The sequence below is a fragment of the Psammomys obesus genome, unplaced genomic scaffold, assembly GCF_907164565.1.
Source record: "Psammomys obesus unplaced genomic scaffold, mPsaObe1.curated_primary_1811, whole genome shotgun sequence".
Taxonomy (NCBI): Eukaryota; Metazoa; Chordata; class Mammalia; order Rodentia; family Muridae; genus Psammomys; species Psammomys obesus.
Window position 1 is genome coordinate 3919655 of NW_026596040.1, and position 22711 is coordinate 3942365.

At 42.1% G+C, this 22711-nt stretch overlaps 1 protein-coding gene across 2 annotated transcripts in view; it reads right to left on the reverse strand.

The window, feature by feature from the left end:
• Positions 1-18265: 18265 nt before the first annotated feature.
• Positions 18266-22711, reverse strand: part of Prelid2 (PRELI domain containing 2) — a 64401-nt gene continuing 59955 nt past the window's right edge. For both annotated transcript variants that reach the window (XM_055622785.1, XM_055622784.1), the window contains exon 7: positions 18266-18721. The gene's annotated coding sequence lies outside the window, so the exon portion shown is untranslated. The remainder of the gene's footprint in view (positions 18722-22711) is intronic.

Here is a 22711-nt window from a genome sequence, read left to right on the forward strand (position 1 = left end):
GTATGTGTGTGTATGTGCCTGTGTTTGTCTGTGTGTATGTGTGTTCATGTGTGTATTAATCATAGGAGACTGTGTATGTATTTGTACGACTGTATGTGTGTGTGTGTATGTGTTCATGTGTGTTAATCATAGGAGACTGTGTGTGTGTGTGTGTGTGTGTGTGTGTGTGTCACCTAAGGTTGGTCTCAAACTATCAATCCTCTTGCCTCAGGGTACCAAGTCCTGAGGCTGTATGTGAGTAACATCATATCTGCCAATGCCATATTTACATAATATTTTATTAATTCTTTGAGAATTTCATACAACATATTTTGATCATATTCATCACATTCCTCCAAGATCCACCCTCCACTTCAGCAACTTCATGTCCTCTGTTTTTTTTCTTTAAGTAATTAATCGAGTCCAACTTGTGCTGCCCTTATAGTCATGTAAGAAGAATGGGTATTCAGGCAGGGAAAGGCTCGGGGAGAGGAAAAGCTGTACTAAGGGCGATTAGGAAAGCCACATGAAAACCTTCTTTATAAATTTTCCAAGTAGATACATTTTTTTCCTTGTAAAAGAATTTAAAGGAAATAGTGCTCTGAAAAGCCATAGGCTGCAAACAAAAAACTCAGTTCATGGTGTGTGGGAAACGTCCCCTCCCTGGTCAGAAACCTCTTCAAAGCAAGACATTTTATTATCACTGTTCTTGGTTGCCCACCAGAACTCTACAGTGAGGCCTCATCATGACAGACAACACACACTTTGGTCCCAGGACATGGAAGCAGCAAGGTGGTGTGACTAGGAAACTTCCATCCTGCTGGCCACCCTTCACAGTGGCTGTGGCCCATGTAGACCACAGTGATGCCTTGTGTGGCAAGAGAGCTATCGTGAGTGACAGAGTCCCTCATATTTCTATCTTAAACCGGGAAACACTGTCTTAAACAGTGTTTTGTTCCCTCCGCATTGTCTTTCTTCCATAAATCAAAAGCATGTTGAACCTTAGTATTCATAGGTTGTTTTTCTAAATGGATCAAGAACATGAAAACACTTCTGAGGCAATCAGCCACAGATACAACAGTTTCACAGCTGCCCCAAATGGTCTCTGTTATCTAGCCCACATTTAATTCAAAGCAATTTTTCTTAATTTGGTACAGCAAGTCTTCCTTCCTTTCTTTCTTTCTTTCTTTCTTTCTTTCTTTCTTTCTTTCAGCTGTAAAGCTCACATTTATTAAAATGGGTATGACAGAAATAATGCAAATCACTTTTGCTGGTGTTAGATCCATGTATTTTGTACAGACATGGTAACAAAAAAAAGAATAAAAAAGCCAAGGCCAAAATAAAAAACAGCCTTTACAGCAAGAAACAGTATAGGGCTGAGCTGCCCTATGAGGTATCACAGGACTTCTGAGGCCAAGCTGGGAAGTTCAGTGGGGCCTGTACCCTGAATCATCGGTTCAACAGGAAATCTGAGATTCAGTCATCCGAGGACAGGTGGTCTCATTAATAGTTTGGAATAAGAGATCACCATTGCTGTGAATATACAGTCTGAACTGTGTTACTGCCAGGGTCTGGTTCCTACATCAGACTCTGAGGAGCATGTCAGAACAGAGCATGGTTCTAGAAGCCCCTCCTGCTGGTGGGGCTGAGGCCATGGATGGGCTCCTGATCACCATTCTATGTTTTTGTGGCTCAAAGTCCATGGGCCCTGGAGTTCAAATTTATTGAATCTGAGAAGGGAATGACTTCCAACTTGTAAACATTGTTCTTACATCACTGCAAATGGTGGTGAGCCGCCTGTTGTGAGTAGTCCGGAGGGATCAAGGAAATCAAAGTTGACTGTTACACAAAGAGTTCCCTTTAATTCGTGTGTGCTCAGCCTTGGCTGAGAAAGGGCCAGCTCGTTGTGTACTCAAGGAGGCTAAGATCACAGCGCATGCTTGCTGGACAGCTACACAGTCAGTAACTCTCCACAGTAACGCCCAAAATAGCTTTCTTTTTAACAGTTCTAGGAAATGAACTTTAGGACACCACAAATGCTAAGCAAGGCCTCTACCTGAGCCACATTCCCAGCTCCAGATGCCTCTTATCAAAGCTTACGCTAACACATTTTCATCTGCAATCTCAAGATACAGAACCGGAAGGTGCTTTGGCTGTCGGGCTACTCTGCTTCATTGTTATTTGTCCCGTTCCCCACTTGCAGTGCTGGAAAGAGAGCCAAAGGGCTTTGCCTATGGTAGGCAAGCACTCTCCACACACCCACAGTTCCTGCTCCCCAGTTTAGTCATCCTTCTCCACCTCCCAGGTTCTCAGTGTTTGGCTTTCTGTGGCAAGTCTTCCGAAAGAAGAAGAAGAAGAAGAAGAAGAAGAAGAAGAAGAAGAAGAAGAAGAAGAAGAAGAAGAAGAAGAAGAAGAAGAAGAAGAAGAAGAAGAAGCCGCCTAGAACTCATAAAAATAATCATTCTCTGTGGTGTGGCGTGTCTCCCCCTGCCCTCTCTCCTCTTTTCCTCCTCTCCCCTCCCCCTCTTCTTTCCCATCCTCCTCCTCCCAAATGTTGTAGCAAGCCGAACAAGGTCCACAGAAGATATCCTTTGGGATCTTCAACATGTTACTTGATATGATAAAGGATTTTGACTTGAGATTATCTTGGGTTATCGAGTGGGCCCAATTTAGTCACAAGGTCCTCACTAAACGAACAAAGGAAAAGTCAGATGACCATTTTAAAGTGCTGTGCTGGTGTCTCTGAAGATAGTGGAGGGGCTGAGCCACAAGCAAATGAATGTGGCCACCCCTAGCAGTAGGAAAAGGCCAAGGAACAGGTGCTTCCTTACAGCTGCTACAAAGAAACACATTTTAGTCCAGTGAGGCCGGTTTCTCCATCCTCTGGGAAGGTAATAGACTATCATTTGGAGGCATGGAGGCTGTGATGTTCTGTTACAGTAGCAAGAGTAAATAAGCCGGCCAGTTTACATCAGTCAATAAAGTAGATAAATACTGATACAATAAGCATAACCACTCTGAGAAATAACTCTTGGGAAGTACAAAACCCCACTTTTTAGACCCAAAATCTACAGGTTGGGGGAGCTGGATGTACAAACAAATGATTGTTTAAAATGCTGTATTAATCAGTGTTTGGGGTTTTTTATAGAAAACTGGAGGGTATTCACTGAAGAAGTAATTAGCAACTTTGTTTTATGAATAAGGAAACGAATTCAGAAGGTTAATTAGGTCACACCCGTGGTCCATGGCAACACTTGAACTGTGATCCCTCTAATTTGAAAGGTTTTTTTTTTTATTTCCCAGATGTTAATCCTATTTCATTTTTCCAATAAAATCTTACTTAATCTAACCTGCTGTAGTTTTATCACTGTAATAGTCAGAATCACAGCAAGAAATAGAGTAACCACAATGGGTAGTTGATGAGAATTTGATGAAGGAAGTCCCCATAGCTACATTTCTGCACTTACCCAGTAACACTTCGTGAAAAGTCCAGATGGAAATTGTTTCACCTCTGAGAAACAGAAAAAATGCGGCTACACTACAATGATATGACATTGTTAAAGAACATGGTTTGCTGTAATCTGAAAAGTCCAATGCTGATGGAAATGCTAACATGGAAGAGGGAAAGCTGGGGGGGAGGGCGGAGCACTGGTAAAAAATGAACTACAGGCAACTAAGGAATGATGAGTGGAAAAAAGTCTCCCCAGGGAAAACCCCCTGATTTGTTATCTAATATCAAGTGGTCAACTATGAAATCTTATACATACAAATAACATTATACAGACTGAGGAGGTTGTATTTCTGTGTATTTAGACTTGAGTGTGTGTACGTGTGTTTAACAATAACAGCTATAGAAGCAGAGGCAATGACTTTGAGAGGGACCAAGGTTGGCGGAACACATGGAAGGGTTTGGAAGGAGGTAAAGGAAGGGGGAAATGATGTGATTTTATTTTGGCTTCAAAGTTAATAAGGAAAAGGCAGTTATATTGTTAAAAGATTAGCTTGTGGAGGGAGACATAAGTCAAAGCCTGCACAGGCACTCATCTTTTCTATCACAGGAACTTATTATGCATTCACTTTTGATGTTTGATAGCACAACAGCCATGCAGCCACTCAGTAGCCACATTCTTGGATTAGCCACATCTCCAAGGAGGCGAGTCTTGGGTTCCTCATCTTTAAACTCCTCACGACCATCTTCACAGGTTGCTTTCAGGAGATAAAGAAAGCTCAGACATGAGGAATTACCATCAGGAGTGTGGCATGCAAAATGGTGATTAACACACCCAGGGGCACTGTTGGAATAACCAGTCTCTTGGCCCCTCCCACATGAAGCTTTGAGCTCATCAGAGATATGAGGTTTTGTTGAAAGCCTTGCTGGCTTCACAAGATTGTCACCCAGGACCACCTATCACTGCCTCTGGTGTCTGAAAAACTCAAGACAAGCATCATTTTAGAAGAAAACGAAAATGACAAACTGAAGTCCAGGCATGTTTCTTTACAATTGCAGCCTCACATTGGCACTGACTCCCACTGAAATGGTTTCAGTCAACCACCAAGGAGCTCTTTGGGGGCACAGTGTTTGACTCCTCCTGTACAATGACAGTGATAATAAATTGACATTTATTATCAGGATAAAAATGTCAAAGTTCACAGGCACTTTTGCCTCTTTGTTGTTAACTTTTGAGGTTGTGTTTTAATTACATTTCTTCAGTGTCTTTCCTGACTCCAAACTCTCCTACTTAGCCCTCTCCACTCTCCTTAAACTTCATGACCTCTTTTTCATCAATTGTTAGTGTATGCATCTATGTATATACATATATATTCACAAATGTGACCTCTTAAGTCCATTTAATGTTACTTGGATGTATGTTTTCAGGGCTGACTTTTCGGCACTGGATAGCCATTGGTGTGCCCTTTCGTAGGGAGAACCACCTCTCATGTTATGAGCTTTAATGGTTGCCTGTAGTTCTTTGCATAGGGTTGAGGCGTCGTGAGCTATTGTGTGGTTTCTTGTGTTGGTTCATTTGTGTCTTTCTTGTTCAATTCACATTTTGGCGATCATGATGGTGAGACCTCATGGGTACGGCTTCTGATGATTTGAGGAGACGGCAAACTTTCTGACCCTTTGACTTTTCCAATCTTTCTACCCCTCTTCCACAATGTTCCCTGAGCCTTACTCAGGGGAGTATTTTGTAGATGTATCCATTGGGACTGCGCACCACAACTTTTTCTGTTGATTGGTTGTGGGTTTCTGTAATGGTCTCCATCTGTTGCAAAGAGGAGTTTCCTAGATGAAAGATAAAGATTACACTTATACTTTTGTTTTCCTTTTAAATAAAACTTTGTTGTTGCTCTTTAAAGTGGCCTGCACTGCTGCCTGAGGCCATGTTGGTATCTGTGGTTCATGCTACTACTGAGGCTGTGTCTAGGTCTACAGTCCTGCTGTAGTGTTTGGCTGCATGTGTGGTCCATGTTACCACCAAAGTGTTGATGTTCATGGCCTGAGTTACCACTAAACGTTACTGCCTGAAGCCACGCTGATGCCCATGCTGACACAAGAGGCCAGCTGCATGGCCATGGTCCATGCTGTTGCCAGATGCCATGTGGAAGTTTAGGAACCATGCTGTTGCTGATTGTGAAAGAAGAAAGAAGCTTCTTCTGCAGTAGTGTCAGTGACTGCAGTTGAGAATGAGATACACAGAAGGCTTCTGTGACAATCTCCACCCTACCCCCCCCCACACACACATGATATGACAACCTAGACAGGAAGCCATCAAAGAGAACTCTTAGAAATTATGATTAGAATGAAGAAGCATGGTTCCCTACAGTAGGTGGCTGGCAGGGAGGCAGCTGGGAAAGCTCTCATGTTTCTTTAAGGAGTTGGCCAAAGGGAGTTTGACCACACTCCAGTGTCTCTATAGACAAATCAAATTGGACTTGCTTTTTTTGGGGGGGTGCATAAGGGTGGGGAGGCAGACACGGGAGGATGGGGTGCATTACGTGAAATTCTCAAAAAAGATACAAAAATATTATGTAAAAAAAAAGTATTTGTTTTTTTAAAGATGTCAACTTGCTTTATTTCAGGATGCTAAGTCCAGTACTCAAAGAGGATCCTAGAATGCACAGCTCAGTTAAACACAGTAATCACTGGCCTCACATATTTAAAAAAAAAAAAAAGTGAATTCTTCAAGATTTATAAAATGAGGGAAGGTGATTCAGACCCATTTTTTTAGGAAGATATTTCCATTTGAATGGATGAAGTGATGAGGGAGGATATACTAAGTGAATTGTGGAAAGGGTTCTTTTAATTTTACATCTTCCATGGTCGTGGGTAAGACTTTGAATTAGAAAAAGTCACTGGCAGAGCTGGTAAGATGGCTTAGTTGTGGAAAGTGCTAGCTGTGCACAAATGAGGACCTGAGTTTGGATGCCCAGCGTCTACATACAAGTTGGGCATGCTGGCATGTGTCTATAAACACAATGTGGTAGGGAGAGGGACAGTGGGGACGGGCTCTCTACAGCACTCTGGCTAGCCAGTCTGGATGAAATGGAGAACTCCAGCTTTAGTAAAAAATTCTATGAAAAAAATAAGGTAAAGAATGATAAAGGAAGTGACATGGAGGCAGGAACTTGGAGAAGAAGGGGAAAGAGAAACTGCAATCAGGATGCAATATACGAAAGAAGAATTTATTTTTTAATGATAGGGAAAAACATTAGACATTGACCTGTAGCATCTACATGTCCATGCGTGAATGCACACACCTGTGCAACACACAGCAAAAGAAAAGAAAAAAAAAAAAGTCAGTCAGCAACCCACAAACATTATCTATAAGACAAACATACTAAGTCTATTTAAAAAACAGAAAAATGAAGCAGAGCTAGTGTAATGCAAATGAGAATAAAGGAGACTATGGCTAATGACCACCAGATGAGCACCCCATGAAACACCGGGAACATCAGATGACATGGAAGTGGCCATCTTGGAAATGGCTACAACTCACTTAATGCTCAGTAAAACCCTGAAAGAGCCCTCTAAACATGAAAAAAAAATGGAATTGACAATTTAAAATCTTCTCAAACAGGAATGCCCAAGTGTATATGACTCCTACGGAGAAATCTACCTTCAGTTTAAAGCGTCTACACCAAGTGGCCACAGCAGCTGTTAGAGATTGCTGAATATTGACTGGGATCCAGGTAGTCATTGGTCCCACTGCAATTATGTATTAACTCACATAATCCTTTCAACAACCCAACAAAGCAAGCCCTACCACTGTGCCTTGTCCCACAAGAAAATGAGTCCCTGAGAACTCAATACAACAACATGGACAGCAAGGCACGTCCAGGGTTCTATTCAGCTGCTGTTCCAAGTCCTCAGTCCCATCCACCGCAACACGCAGAGTTAACTACAGAATTTGGTCCATGGCCATTTCTCAAGGAATATTTGAATCCAACCGGATGGAAAGATTCTGAATCTCTTACAAAATTTACTTTGAAACTGACTTTTAAAAATGAAAATTCAAATCTCAACAGGAGATACTGTTTCAGTGGAGCGGCTCAGGCACTACTGGGCTTTTCATTCTTCCCAGAAATGTACACACTTTTCAAATAAACAGGGATATTGTTCCCCCTAGCAATTTCCTTCCAGTTCTCACTCAGAAAACGAGTAAAATCTATTTGAGACAACACACCAGAAGGGAGGTTTGTTACCTGGAAGGTTAAGAGTGCCACGGAGGCAGAGCCAGTTCCACCACTGTAATTACAAGGGCCAGGAATCAAAATACTGTTTTATTAAATTTCCCTATTCTTTGATACTTTACACCTTCAAGACTAATTATACCCTGTGGTGGTTTGAGTGAGAATGGCTCCATAGGTTCAGGTGTTTCAATGCCTGGACTGCAGCTGAAAACACTGTTTGAGAAGGCTTAGGAGGTATGGCCTTGTTGGAAGATCCTTGACAGTGGCTTAGGGGTTTCAAAAGCCCCTAAGCCATCCATTTCCAGTTAGCCCTATCTCTCTCTCTTTCTCTCTCTCTCTCTCTCTCTCTCTCTCTCTCTCTCTCTCTCTCGATCTCTCTGCCTTGGGATTGCGAATCAGATGTAAGATCTCAGCTCATGCCTGCCTGCCTGCTGTCATGGGCTCTACTATGATGGTCATGATCTCTAATCCTCTGGAACTGTGAGCTCCCAAATTAAATGCTTTCTTTTATAAGTTGTCTTGGTCATGATGCTTTCCCATGCAAATAGATAAGTAACTAAGACATACCCCTTCCCATTGATTTTAAGTACACCAAATTGAACACTGTAGACCAACTAGTTAAAGACAGTTGTGGGACACAGATGTAGCTCATTACCTCCACTTGAAACACCAGTATGACTAAGATCCACTTATAAGTGAATACATACCATGCATGTCTTTCTGAGTCTGGGTTACCTCACTCAGAATAATCTTTTTTTAGTTCCATCCATTTGCCCGCAAATTTCATGTTTTCTTTGTTTTTAGTATCTGAGTAGTATTCCATTGTGTAAATGTACCATATACTCTTTGTCCATTCTTCAGTTGAAGAACATCTAGGTTATTTCCAGTTTCTGGCTATTATGAACAAAGCTGCTATGAACATAGCTGAGCAAATGTTGTTATTGTATGGTGAGCATCTTTTGGGTATATGCTCAGTAGTGTTATAACTGGGTCTGAAGGTAGTACTATTTCTAAATTTCTGAGAAAGCACCCAGATTGATTTCCACAGTGGTTGTACAAGTTTACACTCCCAACAGCAATGAAGGAGGGTTCCCCTTTCTCAACATTCTTGCCAGCATATGCTGTCACTTGAGTTTTTTTATCTTAGCCATTCTAACTGATGTAAGGTGAAATCTCAGAGTCATTTTGATTTGCATTTCCCTGATGACTAAGGATGTTGAGCATTTCTTTAAGTGATTCTCAGCCATTAAAGAATCCTCTGTTGAGAATTCTTGGTTTAACTCTGTACCCCATATTTTAATCAGATTATTTAGTTTGTTGGTGTTTAATTTCTTGAGTTCTTTATATATTTAGATACTAGTCCTCTGCCAGATAGAGGGTTGGTGAAGATCTTTCTCCAATCTGTAGGCTGACATTTTGTTCTATTGATAGTGTCCTTTGCCTTACAGAAGCTTTTCAGTTTCATGGGGTCCCATTTATGGATTGTTGATCTTAAAGCCTGAGCTGTTGGTGTTCTGTTCAGGAAGTTGTCTCCTGTGCCAATGAGTTCAAAGCTCTTCCCCATTTTCTCTTCTAACCAGTTTAGTGTATCTCGTTTTATGTTGAGGTCTTTGATCTGCTTGGACTTTAATTTTCTGCAGGGTGATAAATATGAATCTATTTCTATTTTTCTACATGTAGATATCCACTTAGACAACCACCATTTGTTGATGATGCTATCTTTTTTTTCATTGTATGGTTTTGTCTTCTTTGTCAAAAATCAAGTGCCCATAGGTATGTGGGCTTATTTCTGGGCCTTCAATTCGATTCTATTGATCCACCAGTTTGTTTCTATGCCAGTAGCATGCAGTTTTCATTACTGTTGCTCTGTAGTACAGCTTGAAATCAGGGCTAAAGATACCTCCAGAAGTTTTTTTTATTATACAGGATTATTTTAGCTAGCCTGGGTCTTGGTATGTACTCACTTATAAGGGACTATTAGCCATATATTACAGGATAACTATACTACAATTCACAGACCAAAAGAAGCTAACTAACAAGGAGGGCCCCAGGGAGGCCCTCACTGAGATGGGGAAATAGAAGAGACAGTGGAAGTGGATGAAAAGAGGGAACTAGGTAGGAGAGGGTGTGGGAAAGGAAATGAAAAGGGGGATCAGATGTGGAAAGAGTAGGGAGCAGAGGTAAGAGAGCTTGGAGAGAAAAGGGAAATTGAGGGCAGGGTCATCTCTGAGACAAGCTGGAGACCTTCAACAGGGTAGGCTCCAGGGAGAATATGGGAATTACTCTAGCTGAACCTCCTAGCAACAGAGGACATGGAGACTAAGGATGACACCTTCTAGCCAGACAGGACTTATAGAGTTGGGAGGGAAACACCAGTGCACCTCTAAAAGCTTTAATCCAAAATTTACCCTGCCTACAAGATATGCAGAGATAAAGATAGAACAGAGACTGATTGAATGTCCAACCAATGTCTGGCCCAACTTGAGCCAATCACAGATACTCTGCTATGTTTATAGACAGGAGCCTAGCATGACCATCCTCTGAGAGGCCCCACACAGCAGCTGATCTAATCAGATGCTGAAACTCACAGCACAGTGAGTCTTGTGGACAAGTAGGGGAAAGAATAGAAGGGAGGAGACAGGAACTCCACAAGAAGAGCAACTAACCAGGGGCCATGGGGGCTTAGAGAGATGGAAGAACCAACCAAAGAGCATTCATGGCCTGGACCGACACCCCCTACACATATGTAACTGATGGGCATCTTGATCTTCATGTGGGTGCCCTAGTAAGCCAAGTGGGTGCTGTCTATAACATGAACTCTATTACCTGCTTTTTTATCACATTTCCCTATCTGGGCTGCCTTGCCTGGTCAGTGTTGAGGATGAGCTTAGTCCTAATTTGACTTGATGTGCTGGGGTGGGTTGGTTGTGTGGGAGGCGGTCTTTTTTGAGTAGAAGAGGAGGGTAGATATCAGGAAGAGGGTGGAAGGGGGTACTGGGAGGAGAGGAGGGAGGGGGCTGTGATCAGGATTTAAAGTGAACATATAAATTTAAAAAAAAAGAGAGACTCCAGTATTCAGTAAAAGGGAAGTATCTCTGCCAATACGCATACATACAAAACAAATTTACAGTATAATGTTATAATGTTCAATGATGGTGTGCTTTCTTCTCAGCTAAGAGCTTTAACAGTCAATATTCAAAATAATCCACAATGTGGCTGATAGCAAGGTCTGGCTGAGTTTATTTGCCTCATCGTCCTTTAGCAGATATTGGTAGGCAAGGGGTATGTTTCTGGGAGGTAAGTAAGGCTCATAGTGAAAGACATGGTATTTCTGGGAATTTTCATGATTGACAATGGCTTCAATAAGTAATTCTCCATTGTATCTAGAGAGAGAACTCAGATCTCTTACCAGCAGACCAGAGACCCAATGTACTCTGGGAAGAGACTGACTCCAGCACCTCTACTGGCCACTCTTTGGGATGCCCATGACATTCAACCTTCCCTCATACTTGCTCCAGACTAGGAAGCACCACACACAAACCAAATGCCCCAAACAAAATCTTTAAATTTCCAGGGGTTTTGTGTTTATTTACTTGCTTTTAAAATCTGTACTTCGTTACAGCTGTGTATTCTACAAAGCTATTAGTTTGCTTTAATAATTAAAATTTTAAGAAAAGCAGATACCTCAAAGGGCTTCTTCAAACACATCTCAGAGATGGTTCTAGATCTCCAGAAAACAGGTGCCCTATTTGGAGAATCACAGGCCATGGGCCTTAGAAAGATTTATCAGAGGTAAAAACAAAATGAAACAAACAAACAAACAAACAAAAACCAATAGTCTGCCTGCCTCTGCTCTCCTCCAATTTGTCTTCACATACCTCATCCCTTCACTAAGGCCTGAAAACATGGTTAGCATTTATTTCTTCCAGGAAGTCATTCTTATAACATTTGACAGAACATAAAATTTGACAGAACAATTAACACCAAAGAAAACAGGTTACAATGCTAGTTTCTGACTTCACACATAAAGACTATTCTCTATGCTACACTGGCTCCACTTGTAATCTTACCCATGTTGTTTAATCTGATTTAAAACCGTAATTAAAAACTAGTTAGCTGGCACCTAGATTGCGCTGAACTCTTTATCTGTTATATCTAAGGTTATGTTTCAAAGGCGGGGTAGGAGTTGGGGGAAGGACAGAGACATAATTGAACATTCTCAACCTCCCTACCATTTGCAAAAACAAATGACAATAGGGTTCCCTCAAAGCTATGCAAATCTAATAACCACTATGGCCCCAGTAGGGCATCCTTCACTCTCCAACATCTTATTTCCATTATAATAAAGAGTACTTTGGGGTCATTCATTCATTAAAATCTTTTCTTTCTGTTGTTATAAGGGCTTAAAATACTGAGAAAAATACCCATTTACAAGCATATGTTGAAAACAGTTTCAGTTTCTCATAGCTTCTATATGACCCACACCTGAGCATGTTTGTTTACATCTTGAATTTCTAGCTCCCTCCCCACAAAGCTCCTACCCTAAGGATCAGAAAGATTTTTTTTTCTTTGACTGACAAGGGCAACTTCCGTTTCAAAAGATCAGACTAATAATCACATCCTTAAACAAATACAAACGACAGTGAGGGCTTCCATCTGGAAAGTAATTTCCCCTAAACCTCTGGAAAAACAAAACAAAAAATCAGCAATGTGGCAAATTCAATGTCTGAACAATTGATGAACTTCTGAATTCAAGGAGACACCTAAACTCCAAATAGGAAAACAAAAACACACAAGCAAACAGCATTTTCTTCTCCTCTGTCGCTGGATCTAAAAGTTCATCTTGGCGCCAACACAAAGTAATGATTCCATCAGCAGCTACCAGATGGCAGGCCCGAAATGGCTGTAACCTTCTCAGAGAACGCTGCAGAATGGCTCCATGGAGTTTAATTTAGTGGTGGCTGCCATTTTCTCGCTGCCACTTCCTGCACAGCGTGCCTGTCCATAGTTCATAGGTCTGGCTGTGCAGGGACTGAGGTCAGGACCATAAGATGAGCAACAAGAATCTGGAGGCATTGGTGAGGTCCTGTTTTTCTATACATAGGATCCTGTTTTCAGAAAATGGAAATCAAATTTCTGGTCATAAGAAAATGGGCTGCTTATGGTAGTATTTTTTTTTTTACATCACTTTTCTTCTATTAGTAATTAGGAGACATCGTCGCACTTTTTCATTAGACAGTAAATTACTTTTAGTAAGGGACCACAAATACGAAAGAGAGAGGCCTACATCACACTTTCTCCTCAGCCAGCTTCTTCAAGTGCCCACCCATGAGAGATCATTCCTCTAAAGTCAGTGAGAACCGCTGTCCAGGATTATGACCATCTGTGGAGGCTCTCCCTTCCCTAATGCAAGGGCTGCACTGCCAGCCAATAAACCAAAGTCTCCAGGGGTGAGACTCAGGTATCATTATTCTGTAAGTTCCTCAGATGGTCCAAGGGAGGCTAAGATGTGCAAGCAGTGACACATTTGAAATTTCTACACATCTTTAAAAATTGATTTATAGAAGGCTAACTTCTGTTGCATTATTTCTATTCTACATTGCCCTGACACTGGGTTTGGTATTCTTATCATGTCCCTTCTCCATTCTCTCTCCACTAGCCTCAGTCTCCCCAAGGTTTTGTTAAGAATCTGAAGTTTAGAGGTCAGCCTGACAGCATGTCGTCCTGTCCCCTCACCCCAAAAGCATCAGGGAGATACTGTTCAGATACTGCAGCTCTGAGCTGGAAAATGCCAGACAGAGCTACTAGTCAGAGTCTAAAGGTAAAAGAGGCTCTTGCCTGAGTAACCCACATCACTGCACTGAAGAACTCCTGGATATAGTAGATGGTCATGAAAAACTGCTCCACCCTTCTGTCTATGAGCTGGACCTTTACATCCTAAGAAGCCACATGACCCTCCCTAACTCAGTCACTACCCAGACTGTGCATCTGCTGGTGAGCTTTGGGACTACCAACCTGTGATTTGGGGGGGGGGGGGGGTTGTTTTTTGTTTTGTTTTGTTATTTTGTGATGGTCTCTGCACAGTGCATCTTATGCAGACCTTTCTTTCCCCCCGTCCCTTAAATTAATAACCACAATTTCCTTTACTTAAGGGATAACAACATCAGGTCTCACTGTAACTTGGTGCCTATCAATGCCTTGTCAATATAATGATGGTTCAAGCTATTTAGCGGCCTATTAGTTCAACTCAAAAGAGATGGCAAGCCTAGCCTTGATCTTACACACAGCAAGCTCTCAGTAATGCTGGGTGAACTGGAGGCTACGGCTAGGAGTCACCACCTTATCCTGGCTCTGCGGAAGGAAAACGTCACCACGATCCAGACAGGCACTTTAGTAACGAGGCACAGAGATCCACTCCAACATATCGAAGAAAACTCAGACAAACAGAAATACAAGACAGAAAAACAGAAGGGAGTCTCAGAAACAACGTGCAGGAGGCAGACCAGAGGTTCAGACCAACCAGAAGCAGCTCTGGGGCCACGTGATTCCTCTGTGCCTCCCTTCTTCACCGGAAAGTCTCTACTGAGCCTTTTCCACTTTCCCCACTTGGGTTCAAGTAATAATGGCGGCCTCCCTTTATAACTCAGAGAAAGTTTATTGGCTTGTCTCGAGGGAGATAGGAGTGAGCTTCTACCTACCACCTTCACCTGAGGCGGATGACAAAAGCCAGGACTGCTACTGTAACCACCGAACACAGGTTATGCCGGGAGATGGGACGTCTCAAGGAAGGGGCGTTCACCTGTAAAATTCCATTGCGACGCCTTTACTTAAGACAACTAACAGGACGGTATTTCATAGCTATAACTCAGTACATATGAAAATACAAACACAGCTGGGGAAAACGAGGGTTTGTACATCAAAAGAAATGAGTTCAAGCCACATCTCGCTTGAAGCCACAGCCTGAGAAGTGCGGTTGAAGGCAGGAAATGGGGCACTGGAACAATGTCTGGAGCTATGACAACAGTCAAGTTCCTTCATTTTAATGTGAGGAAGGCCTCTTAGCCTCATCAGATACTGTTCACTACTTGCCACAAACTGGATAGTCACGTGACTCCCCAAACACACGGAAAACCACAGGAAGGCGGCTAGAGGCTGACACGGAACTAGTAGCAGGAACTGGTGAGAGGAAAGGAAAACCAAAAAGACACTCTAGAATCCAAAGAGCAAACACTCAGCAGACAGGGAATTTCACAAACTTGGGTATGACACAAAAGAGTTAAAAATATAATGATGGCCCTGAAGAGTCTTTTTCAACATACTCCTTTTTTACAAAAGTAAGAAATGCATACAAAATTAAGAGAAAATTTTTGATATAAATGTTTTTTTTTTAAAGACGTGGAGTTTAAAAGAACGGATTCAAATTGCTTATACTATGTGCCCCACAATGTCTGAGAAATGGGATATTAATACATGAGCACTGCCGAAACAATACACAAAGTAATGTATATGAAAAGAACATAGTATCTCTTCCATACGCCAATGGCTGAAAAGATAAGAACCCTCCCTGGTGAAAGCATTAAATCACAAAGAAGCCACTTAAGCTGGTGTCTCTCCTCCTAAGAACCTTAGACAACTGGTTTCCAACCGATCACCTGCACCGATTAGTGGATTCAAGCGGTGCCAAAGCTTCTTAAACGGCAGGAAACAAAACCAGGACCAAACACTTTCTTCATCTGTTTTTCTCAAAACGTAGTATGTGTTGCAGAACCACAAATGCCTTACAGAACTTGCCTGGAAATGTAAATCCAGAGTCCCAGCTGGGTATTACAAGAAGGAGAGTCTGTGGCGAAGGAGCTGAGCTTACTATGCACTGTAGCAGAGCTCTGGGCGTGTCTAGACAGTCTCCACGTTGGGCACAGCCTCACCGTGAAGGTCGCCACAGCAAGGCAGTGAGGAAGCCAGCCAGATCTGTGAATGAAACTGCCCCATTCGTATGCTAGTGTGTCCAAGGCCACACTCCTACTCTGACATTTCTTATGCAACGCCTTAGATGACAAAGTACACACTTGGATAATATCTACACATTTTTTAAAACCTAAAAAAAAAAGTCCTAATTACTTATAAAAAGACTAAGACTTTTAAAGGATTTATTTATTATTATTACTTAGGAGTATCAGTGTGTTCGTGTGAATAGATGTCGTGTGTATAAGGGTAACCCTCAAAGACCGGAAAAGGGCATCCCCTCCTCTAGAGCTGAAAATATGGAGGTTGAGAGCCTCCTGATGTGGATGCTGGGAATCAAACCCGGGTTCTCTGGAGCAGAAAGTGTTCCTAACCACTAAGCCATCTCTCTAGGTCCAGCCCTGGAATATTTTTATGAATATTTAATTTTTCTTTGTTAAGGTTTTCTTGCTGACACTGGGGGCTGGAGGACGCGGGGGAAGCACGTGAGAGCAGTGCCCGCCAAGGCCAGAAGGGAGCACTGAATCACCCGGAACTGGAGTTCCACATGTTTGTGAGCTGGGAACCAAACTCCTCCGGAGGAGAACTTCTTGCTCTTAACTGCTGAATCTGTATCAAAGAAATGGATGCCTGAAACGGGAAGCGACGTTGGCTGAGGAAGAGCGCTTGACACAAGTTAAGAGAATTACTTGGAAACAAAAAACGAGAATCATCTAGAAGCCATCTTGGCAGAAAGGCAGAATGCAGCTTATGTCTAAAGTTAAAAAAAAAAAAAAAAAAAAAAAAAAGCAACTACGATGTCTGGCTGAGATACTCAGGCCAGTTCAAACACCCTAGCAGCACGTGCTCAAAAGTACCAGCTGGCAAACATGCACGACAAACAGAAGAGTTTTTTTGTTGGCACATAAAAGTTAAAGAGTTAAAGGTTGCTGCTGCTCCTGCTGCTGCTGCTGCTCCTCCTCCTCCTCTTCCTCCTTCTCCTCCGTCCTTTCCCGAAAAGGTGAAATTGCAAGAACCACATAAAGCAGCCATGCGGCTAGCCTCAGCGGCTGGGGCTTAGCGGCAGCCCACTTGAAGCCAGACATGCGCGGCAGGGCCTCTGCCGTGGCCTCAGCCTGCTTCGCTCACTACAACAGCTGTCTGTCAGGACCAAACACTTTTGCGCCAGCCACCCCAGCTTCAAGGAATCTGGCACGAATCCAACCTCTCTCTGCCTCACTCTCTTAGGTGCCTTCCAGACTCTAATATAGGGCTCTTATCTTTGGATGCCCACTGGGCACAGCCAAGGAACTTTAAGGGCAATGAACTCAGGGTTCCATATTCAGGGATTCTTATTTCTTGGTCTGGTGTGCACCCTGGACCTCGAGATGAACTAAAGTGTCCCAAGTGACCTTCGTGGGTGGCTAAGGAAGAGAATTCTCTCCAACTTTGAGAGGACATGAGCTTTTTAGTGCCGAGGACTGTATTTAATCCATCAACCTCCAAGTAAAAATTTCTTGCCTCTCCCATCCACAATAATTCACTTACTTTTGGAAAAGGAAAATTATTCCAAATGCCATTTACAAGCTGGAAAACAAGGTCAAAATATGCTCCGATTTCCACCATTCATTTTCCCCTCCAACACAACAGAAAAGTAAAACGATAAGGAAATGAAGGGAAATTATCCCAGGAGACAAAACTCAAACAGCACAAATAGCTCAAACACAATAAGAGGAGTCTCATAGTGGCAGGCTTGAGTGAAAACGTACAATTGCTTTGAAATTCATCAATGCACTAAGCAGAAAAAAAGTTCAAATAGTAAAAAAGAAGAAAAGGGGGATAATTTCTTTAAGTCTTTTCAATAATGGCATAATTTTTATCTTAAGATGAATTCCAAATTATTACTTCTTTTCAAGCTTTCTGTTAGATGGTGTGCATTTATATTTTGGCTTCTCATCATGGGAAATGCAAACTAATGCCATCTAAATTTCAAACACTAATGCCATCTACATCACAGCTGAAAAGTGGATGCTGGGCTGGGTGTGCAGCTCAGTTGGCACAGGGCTTGCCAACATTTGCAGAACTCTGAGTTCAATCCTCAGCGCACCCCTGCAATCCCAGCACACTGGAGGTGGAGAAGCCCAAAACCGGTGCTCCTCAAACTAACCTACAGAGAGAATCATTACTCTGATTGCTGACTACTCCCACTTCACTGGTCAAAAACAGAACGGGATAGTCTGTGCCAAATCACGAAACAAGTTAGTGGGAGCCATAGCCAGACCCTGCATTAGGCGTATGCTCTCCATGCCACGTTCTCATAGAGGAGCAAGTAAGAGTTTGCACGCCACCTCCTAAACGCTGTACTGACTTACAAGATAGCTGACCACGGTATGCGTGTGGCTTAGCTTAACCATGGTATACATGTGCCTTAGTTTCACCACAGATCTGGCACAAGTCTTATTAGTCCAGCTTTCTGGAAAGAGGTACCAGGATGAACCTTTTTATCATTCCCAGAATCTTTTCCTGGATCCTACAAACACCGGCGCTGACAACATATGAGTACAAGGTACCATCCCCGCACCTTTATCCTTCTCCTGGCTGCCCCGACACCATCACAGAAAATCAGCAAGACATCTGGAGGAAGCATAGATGTCACCCGATATGCTTTTCCCCTTTATTCATAAAATTATAAAAAGACCATGTCATAAAATTCCACTTCTAATGAGACCTGATAGAGTAGGATCAGAAGGAAGGAGAGGAAGACCTCCACTATCAGTGGACTTGGGGAGGGGCATGTGTGAAGGAGAGGGAGGGAGGGTGGAGCTGGGAGGGGAGGAGGGAGGGGTTTACAGGGGATGCAAAGTGAATAAAGTATAATTAATAAAAATTAAAATTAAAAAAAAATTCCAGCTGCAAAGGTCTCCTCTTCATGAGTCCCATGGTTTGAAGCATGCTCCAAAAGGGAGTATTATTCTGTGCTCCAGGAAAAAGTCTCCTCTTCTCTAAGCCACTGACTGAGTCACGAAACCTGCATCCAGTAACCGTGCCTATGAGGTCATGGCCAAGAAGTGATTCTCAAGAAAAAGTAGACACAGCGGCAGCTTCCCTGAAAGAGAAAGAAATAGGCTTTATCACCTAATAAACACGTCTCAGCGATCAATACTTATTTGCCCTCTTTTCTGAAGCAACTCCCAAGAGTCACTTGAATTCTCTCACTACGGATAATTCTTGAAGAAATTGTATTCCTACCTCCTAATGATCTTCGAACAAAGCAAGCACCTCATTTTATTAAGTCCAGCTACCCAGAGGAGCCCTTTCAGAGTGGAGCTAAAAGTGAGGTCTTAATCACTCCAATGGGAAAGAAATCAACTGTGCTATCAAACCTCACCAAGCCAGTCTCCTGAATGCCAGTGGCAAGAACAAACAGATGTCGGGGCTATTTGTTTTATTCAGAAGTGACAGGAAATCAAAAATCCATCAAATAGACGTGTCAGCAGCAACACCACAGCATATTGCTTACTGAGGTTTATGTGCCTCCATTTTGGTTCAGGAGAAAATTACCTTTCAAGCTTTCTACATCTTCAAATGCCCAGTTGGACACACAGGTCAGAGAGGTCGTGGATGTTACCTCTAATGCTAGCCACCAGGAAAAATAAGGAAATATGCTACATGAATTTAAATCTTACCTTTTTTTGAGAAAGGGTTAACGTTATAGCCCTGGCTGGCCTGGAACTCACAGAGGTATACATCATGAGTGTGGGGATTAAAGGCATGTGATGTGAAAATATGGAATCATCCCTCATCTTGCACATTTGTGCAAACCTATAAATTGTCCTTTAAAGGCAGAGAACTGGGCTGGGGAGATGGTTCAGTGGATAAAGAACTCACTACACAATCATGAGGACCTGAGTTCGGATATCCAGGAACTGTGGGAAGTCAGACATAACGGCATGTGCCTCTCTCATCCCAGTACTCAGACACAATGGGCAATGGAAACAAGAGAGTCCCCAGATGCTCCCAGGCCTGGCACAGAGCAGAGCAAGAGACCCTGTCTCAAATAAGGTACAGGTACGAAGCAATACCTCAGAACATCACCCCCTTTCCCTTCCCTCCCTCCATCACACACATCTGTATTTATACATACAAATGCATGTGTACACATCACACATGAAAAAAACAAAAGAAAATGGAGAATGGCAAAATCCCAAAGTTGGCATAGTGACTAAATTATAAATAGTGCCCATACTTTACCGTGCTGCAGTGACACTGTCTGCGCTACCAGAATGCCCTACTTCTATCGCATGTGCACTGGACCTCTCTGGGTGGCTTCAGCGTCCACTGTCGATGGTAATTTAATTTCATTGTCGTTAGCATTTTAATATCTCTTCGTGCCTTAAGACAGCACTGTGCAAGTCATTAAGAAAGGGTATTAGCACAAATGCAGAGGAGAAAAACTGTCAAAACATTACAGAGCAGAGGTGTGATAGGACCACTGTTACAGTTTGAAAAGGCCATATAATCGCTACCACAATCCCTGATGTTAATTTATGAAACTGACTCAGGAGACAACAAAGTTTTCCCTTCTTGTTTCCAACAAACAACAGAAGGAGCATAAAGTAAGTAATTTAGGCTTCAAAGGTTGAGAGGTCTCTGTCAAAACTACAAGGCTGCTCTTGCAGCTTGGAATGCAACCAAGACTAAGTACAGCTGTGTTCCAATCAATCTTTATTTCTAAAAAGCAGTACCCTGGATGTTGCTTATAAGCTATAGTTTTGTGAACCCTGTTCTCTGTGTGATCTGTCCTACCCATTGTTATATTTTTATCTACTGTCTATTTTAGTTACCTGTGTACACGTGTGTGTGTGTGTGTGTGTGTGTGTACACAGCACAAGTGTGGAGATCATAGAACAACATGTGGCAGTCAGGACCCTCCTACTACCTGGGTCCACAAGACTGAACTCAGGTTATTAGGCTTGGGGTGAGCACCTTCCCCAGATAAGCCATCTTTTACGCCGTTATTTTTATTTTTGAAACAGGTCTCACTCCATGCCTGGCCTGCTTCTAAACTCTTAAAAATTCTGCCTCAGCCTCCCAAATGCTGGCCCTTTTCCATTTAATCTTATCACTTTACAGCTCATAAGAACAGTATATTCCCCACCTACAACTTATTTTTTCATAAAGCTTTTTTTGAGAAAGCAAAAAAGATCCATCAAGATAGAAGCAACTCAAAATTCAAGAACTTTGTACAAATCATCAAGAAAATGGGGAAGGGAGAGAATAAGGTTGTAGTTGAGCAACAAATCCAGGCCTCACATTTTCCCAAATCTGATTTGTAGTAATGATTACAGAACTATTTATTTATACTTCACAAAATGGAACACTATGAACTCAATGAGCAAATGATCAATTTTAAATTGACATTAAATGTATATAAGTTGTATATACATAATAACTCAATGAAGCTGATTTGCAAGACAGCTTAAAGCTTAAACAGTAGTCTTAAATTTATAGTAATCATAGATGCATATGTGAAGAGTATATATCCTTTACATTTACCCCTCTGAGAAAACGAGTTAAGAATTGTGACAACCAGCTTTATGCATATAATACAGGAAATTCTATGGCACCAAATGCTACTGCCCCACTCTAAAGTCCTGGCACTGTGCAGACCTCCACCATTTAGCGACTTGAGATGGAGCAGCCTGCTTTCCACACACCAGGAAAATTCCAAGTCTTAGGTTAGTCTTATATGGTAAAAAGAAAAAGGAAAAAAAAAAAAGATAATCCAATTGTCCCACCCTTTGATATTGCAAAAATGGCATTATCATCTACAAAGTTCATACTGGAAAACTGTGTGATGAAGTCACACACACAGGCCAAGGTGGTAATAACAACAGTAATAAATAACTTCAAATGAGTTTACTATTTTTGCTGAGCTGCACTCCTAGCTGTCCTAGGCAGCACTGGCCACCAGCTGCACATGGCTGAAAGGCTACATTGCAAACTTTTAAATTTACTCATCTTTACTAACAACACTTTAAATCCAAACTGACTTGGAACCACAAGTTGGCATGAGCCATGACTCCTTTTTTCAAGTGAGTTTGTTCTAACCTGATGACTGTCTACATTAACGTAGATAGATAGACAGGCAGACAGATAGATAGACAGATAGATGATAGATAGATAGATAGATAGATAGATAGATAGATAGATAGATAGATAGATAGACAGAGATAGATAGATTAGATTCATAGATATAGGTGGGTAGACAGATAAGTAGATAGATAGATTGATTGATGGATAAATGGATTTGGATGGATGGATAGATGCAAGAAGAGGCCTTGATTTTAAGAACTCGGGGGAAGATACAGGATTAAAATCATTGTGCTGACTGATGCAAAGCTGAAACCCCAGCTGTCCAGTTTCTCAGTGTCCTAACCCTGATGGCATCCATCTCTTACCCAAAGATGAGCTCAGGAGCCCACCCAAGATTTGGTCAACCAGAACTCCAGTAGTGTGCTCACTCTTCTATGCTCTAAAACTCCTCCAGATAATTCTGACACTCACTAAAACTACAAGGCCACACATTCAAAGTTTGGAAACCAGCAGGCATATGCTTTTCCAATGTTAGCACAGGCCCCTTGACTCCCTCACAAAAGTTTGAGCTGACTGCCAATCTCACTTCTTAGGTAAGACGGGATAAGTGTCAAGTGCACAAGCACATTAGTACTTGTGAGAGTGGTGTCTGTTAAGATGGAAACAGCCAAATGGAAGCCACTAGAGATGCCTCTACATGAGACAACAGTGAAGCAAAGCCATTATTGAATCCCTGGAGAGACTGTGAAAATGAGTGTCACCAGCAAGGCCACAGGGGTAGTGGCTCTAACCATATCCCCATTTAAGTCTATCTGGTGGATGTTGGAGAGGGACGGTTAATTATTGAGTTTAATCAACTGCTGAGTCTAATCACAGACTGTACAACAGCAGTTGCCTTGCTTGAACAGATTAACACATCTCTTGGCATCTTGTGGCTATTGCTCTAGCAGATTTATTTTTTGCTTCTGTCCATAAGAACCATCAGAAGCTATTTCCTTTC